Consider the following 6000-nt stretch of genomic DNA (forward strand, 5'->3'; position numbering starts at 1 on the left):
GAATCACAACTGTATTTAATTGCAGTATTTGATACCATGTTCTGGTGCAATTTAATTTCAGATTGAAGCCATTTTGGTTCAATTAACAAACTACTGACGTCTGGCAGGCATTAGTTGCTAAATAAAGAGTACAAGGGGATAACATCACTGCACATTTAAATGAGATACTGTACTACAATACTGTACACACCCCTGTACTCTGTGAAGGTGCTTTGATGAGTCTTACATGTATGGGATGAGCTTGAGGGAATAAATGTTAATCAAATACCAGATAATTGTAGGCTGGGAAGATTATATTTTAAACCTCTGTTGATTTAATGAATTCGGACACAGTTCGTCATCCATAAATTCACCTCCAGGCTTTAGTAGCTTAGTAACACCTGTTGCCTTAGTTTAGTGAAAATAGTGGATGGCCTTGACCCTTGATCTTCAGTTCCTCTTAACTAGTTAGTTTGTTGCCACAATGAAGTAACATTTGAAATGGGTATTTTAAATAGTTAAAGTTAAAAATAAAATAAAAAATAATGCTAAAAAAAGATATTCTATACTAAAAGAAATATGTTAGTTATAAAATTAGAGTTGTTTCAATGACAAGTCTTTCCTTACTGAGTACATCAAAACTTGTAAAGCCAAAATAATAACTTAATAGAGCTGACCTGTTTTGCATTGCCATCCACTATATCAGTCTGGTTCAGGTTTTAAAGAAGCATGTTTTTAAAGGCGATTAAAAAGGGAAATATTGCTGTATTTATCGTCCCATTTTAAAGAATATTTTGAACAGCATAGTGGTATTACGTAAAATTAGTCATTTTGTCTTGTAAAACATCCCTTTTCGTTGTGTACTCAAATTGTGTAAGTGAGGGTTAAAGTTATGGATGATTTCTCAAATGAAATGACTTTCCTGAAATTGCCTGTTCAGTGCTCAATAGCTTTGAGGAGTTCCACACGTTATACCCCATGTGTTATATATCTGTTCAGTGTTCAATTTCTGCTAGGTTTTAAGGAAGACATTTTTTTTCTACTTTCACGACAATATTTTATATAGAAAAGACAAACTAGCCCTATCTTAAAAGTGATGGGATTAACAAAATAACCTCATAAATCTGAGCTGTTATTAAGGACTCCAATGTGCAGTTTTGAAAGAAACACACTGTAGCATATTTATTTGAAAACATACTGTATCATCTGGTACTTCACTAGGTTAAAGACTCCACACACACCCTTAAACGGCTTCTTTCCTGTCATTAAGCAATGAGCTGTGTCCCTATTGACTGACATGCTTTCAGCCAGTAACCTGCTTTGACCCAGAAGACACTGGTGAGGTGAAATTACCTAGAAAGTGCAAGTGTAAAAGCTTTCTTGAGAGTAAGGCATGGAAACTGAGAAGTTTAATTAAACTAATGTTGTACCTGATATTGTGAAGGTATCTGTTTACTGTAACATGCGCTCCTTTGAAAACTGCACAATTGAGACCTGTGGATTTATGGTAAGATTTATGGAATGGATTTATTTATGGATTTATACATCATGTTGCTGAATTGAATTTGATCATCTTGGATTTGTAATTCCAATTTTTTCAAGATAGTTTTTAATTATATTTGAATAGTTTTTGCTAAGTTGTGTATTGTGCTGCATTGTTACCGTTCTGCTGATCTGTTCTTTTCTGTACCAAATATACATTGTGAAACAAAGGGTGGAGCAGTATCCTGATCATGCGCAACAATGCAGGCTGGTACAGACGAGGAATGAGTTTATAATGTGTCGCTGTGATCACTAAAATGCTGTGAAGAAAGTATAGTGTGAAAAATGAATCATTTTTGTAAAGATTTTTTAAAATCAGGCTTAAATCTCTAGTGTGTGTTAATAATGTGGTAAAATATAAATTTTATTGATGTGTCAATCTTGTTTGAAATACAGCTTACTTTCGTGTAAACAGCATTTTCTTAAATGTGTATTTTAAGGCGAGAACCATTTTTAAAATATTACAATGTATGTATCTTCTATAAATAATTCACATGTGCTGAATACAATACAGCATACACTGTTGTCCATGGCTGCCATACTAGATTTGGATGTATTATATTTTTAATCAAGATAATATTGGTAGTTTAAAAGGTCAGTATTTCCAACCTTAAAAATAGGAACAAAGCCCAGGCTTCAACAGAACTCAAAACAAAATCAAATTCACACAGTGGCACTGGAGAAACTACATTGTAGCTAAACATCTTAACATCTGCCGCTGTTAAGATCATAGATAAAAAAACAACAGCTGTTCTCCTTCAGGTGTGGGGAAAATAGCCATTACTCACAGATTTTGCCTTTTTATTTGCATTTTTATAGCGCTTTTTATACAGTCGTATCTCAAAGCACTGTACAGTACCTAATAGAAAATCAAACCACAATACATTTGTAAAGCATATTACACATCTACCACAATCACAACCTTGCTCTTCTGCTCTGAAACCAAGCCTTGTGGTTATCTGTCACTCAGGCACAGTAGACCTCTGGTTACCCCGTGGTGTTGAACTCTCCCCTGCATTGAGAAGGACTCACTCCGCTCACTACAGCACTACACGGACAAGTCTTGCGCTGTTCATGCTGAGTCTGTGACCCGATACGGGAACAGGTCATTGTGTTAATGTCTGCACTGCATACACGGCTATCGGTATGCATATAGCACCGTTCAGCATTCTGCTCCGTTCAGCAACGTGTTGTAGGGAAAATAAAACTGATAAACAATAATATTCAAGTCAAATATATGTTTATTTGTATAGCTCAGAAAATAATAACTTTAAATGGTCGAAGTTATAGGCTCCGGGCTACAGGGAGATCAAGACTGAGCAAAGAACACAACACTCATAATTGTAATGGTAACAAACCGTTCATAGTGGTGGCAACACAGTGCTGCAGACCTCAGGTTATCCAGGGTGGTTGAACTGTCAAGTATACTGAGCAGGTCTAGCTCCGCTCAGCACAGTGCTTTCTGTTTTCAGCAGTGAAAGCAGCATTCACAATAGTGGCAACACTGTGTATAGTGGTGACCAACAACTTCCAAAGGTGAACATCCACCCTTTAGAGGAATAACACCCTTTTTTAAATGATGACTCTCTGCCTTCACACAGTTCACTGCTTAGGTCAGCTATGCTGGGTTTTCACCCTTGCCGGCGCTGCAAAATAGCTGTCCCACTAGAGGACAAGCACGACCCTTGTGTCGTTTGCTTGGGTGCAGAGCACGCTTGGCAATTCAAGTGTGACCCGTCTTCGTGCCCTTACTGTGCTGTGTTCTCACAGGACACTTGGCCTCTAGAGCGTCAGCATGTGCTTCTTCGCACAAGGGCCGTGGATACCATCATGAACAGGTCAATAGCAGAAGACCAAGGCATTGCTCAATTGACCAGTTAGTGCTGCTTTCGAACATTATAGCAATGTTGCAGGATACTAAAGCAGCTTTCACGCATGCCCAGTATGACTACAGCTGGGGTATTTGCCAGACCTGGTGTCTGTCACAAGGGCAAGACCCAACCTTCTGCCCCATGCCAGTAATCCTGCAGTTTCTACAGGCGTCTGCTAAATAAACAAATAATAAATGTGGTGTTAGAAGCCCTCACTAAGCCGCCGTTCGAACCTATGCTTAGTGCAGAACTGAAATCTCTGTCCCTCAAAACGGCCTTTCTCATGGCAATTTCCTCCACTAAGCATGAGTGAGTTACAGACTTTCTCTGCAGGTAAGGCTTGCCTTTTCTTTGCAGAGGGCAGATCAAAGGTTACGATCAGCCCTAACCTGGCCTTTATTCCCAGAATGGTATCTGCCTTTCACGTCAATCAAGTGGTAAAGCAAAAAGCTTTTCAGCCCCCACCCTTCAAGACTGATTTGTAGAGGAAACTCCAAATGCTGTGACCGGTCAGGGCCCTAGCATTTTACCTGAATAAGTCCAAACAGTGGAGGCAGTCTGATCAATTGTTTGTATGCTAGGACGCCAAGAGCCTGGGACAGCCCCTCTTGAAGCTGTGCCTATCCACGCTTATGACCTGACTGGTATGCCCCCACCAGAGAAACTGACCGGTTACTCAACCAGAGGCCTTGTAACATCATGGGCCTTGTTCCAGTAGTTGATATCTGTAATGCTTCTGTATGATCAACACCTCACAATATTACTAGGTTATATTGACTCAATGTCGTAGACCTTGCAAACCCTGGCTTTGTAGGGCTATCATGCCAGTGCTGTGAGTTATTCACATGCGACAGCTTGGGGTATACATTCCTGTGAGTAATGGCTATTTTCCCTGTACTTTATTTATCATAACCGTGGTCCTCGTTAATAGAGGAAAATAGCCATTACTATTTCAGGTTGCTGTGTTTCTGTACTCCCAGCGAACCTGAGGTAAAAATCATGCAGATTCTCCTTGACGCACGTCATCTTATTAAGGGCATGCACAGGCGGAGTGGCAATGGTGGCCCAGGAGGCTCATTCGAGCAGCTTTGGTATACAGCTCAGTGAGAGGGACCACACAAAGCTAAATCCATGAGTAATGGCTATTTTCCCCCATCTCGGAAAACCATGGTTATGAAATGACCTTACGTTTTTAGGTCATTTATTTGCAGGTCTGTCCTTCATATACCAAATATGAATATTTTTCTTAAACATTTTTCTTGTCATTCTGCTGTATACACAGACCCCTGATCGGCACTTATCTTGGGCTACCTAATGTTACTTTGGGTAAGGTAGTCCAAGATTAGTGGTAATCGGGGTCTGTTGAGTGTTGTTTTTTTTTAATATTATTTCTTGATTCTAGTTTAGCATCTTTTTTCAGAAGGCATGAGATAAATTAATTAAACATCTATTCCTTAGACTAATTTGTAATTCTTATGCAGCAATTTCACTAATGTACTGACATTTTAGAATCTCCAATTATTTTTACCCCCAATTTTCTCCCAATTTGGAATGCCCAATTATTATTATTGTTTCTCCCTCACCGCGGCGATTGCCCACACAGCTCAGGGACCCGAGGCTCAGTGGCCAATCGGAGTCTTTTTACACCTAGGAACTCGAGAGCGGATATCTGCAGACTACCGGCCTCTGGAGGACAAAGACCAGACCAGCAAAACCACGCCCCCAAGCTCACTCGGCACCTGGCCTGTAGGGGCCCGTAACTGATATGGATTCATAATTATTATCTGCCATAAAATAGCGACAGAAAGTTTGACGAGTTCAACATACTGATTGTAAATACTCGTTACACACTGTTAGCCATTTCTAACTATAGCTTTATTATGTGCGTACATACTTTTCATGCTCCAAACGCTTCAGCGCTGCTGCCTTAACCCCAGTATTTCTGTTCACTAAAATGCAACAGAAAGTTTCAAACCTGTATTTACACAAGGGGCTGCATTCTGAGACACATATACATGTTACTTTCAAATCAAGTATATTTAAGAAATACTGTAAATGAAAATGTTAATTTATTGTTTTCTTTGTCATTTCTTTCTTTGTTTTTCTTCCCCCCCCCCCCCATAAAGTTTATACTCTCCTGTTTATACTGTTCAATCTTTGCATTGAAAAAGCTGTACATAATTCATAATGTTTATATTTAGCTGGATGAACAATTTAGTAATATGAGTGTATCAGTATAATTTCACGACAGCATGTCTCTTGTTGGAACCTGGAAAATAAATACTTTTCAAGAGCAAGACTTGATATTGTTCTTATTTTTGTGTGATGCAGTGTTTACATGATCTGGTTTAATCCACTGCTCTGTTTTATATGTGCTATACTACGTATATATTTGTACACAGTTGGGTCTATTAACAGTGGGTTTAAACTGTTTAAGTATTATTAACAATTCAGACATTTTACTTTAAAGACAGAAGTAAACTAGCAGTCCCTTATTTTAATGATTTAAACAATGGCAGTATTTAGATCCGCCGCCATTTAGATTAATTGAATAGACCCCAGTTGCTTTTAACTCATATTTTCTTTTTAAAATCCAGGTTTCCTATTC

General features: G+C 38.8%; 1 protein-coding gene across 1 annotated transcript in view; it reads left to right on the forward strand.

The window, feature by feature from the left end:
• Positions 1 to 5681, forward strand: part of LOC117394422 (band 4.1-like protein 4B) — a 189765-nt gene extending 184084 nt beyond the window's left edge. The window contains exon 26 of the mRNA XM_059012940.1: positions 4996 to 5681. The gene's annotated coding sequence lies outside the window, so the exon portion shown is untranslated. The remainder of the gene's footprint in view (positions 1 to 4995) is intronic.
• The last annotated feature ends 319 nt before the right edge of the window (positions 5682 to 6000 follow it).

The sequence above is a fragment of the Acipenser ruthenus genome, chromosome 3, assembly GCF_902713425.1.
Source record: "Acipenser ruthenus chromosome 3, fAciRut3.2 maternal haplotype, whole genome shotgun sequence".
In the NCBI taxonomy this organism is placed as follows: Eukaryota; Metazoa; Chordata; class Actinopteri; order Acipenseriformes; family Acipenseridae; genus Acipenser; species Acipenser ruthenus.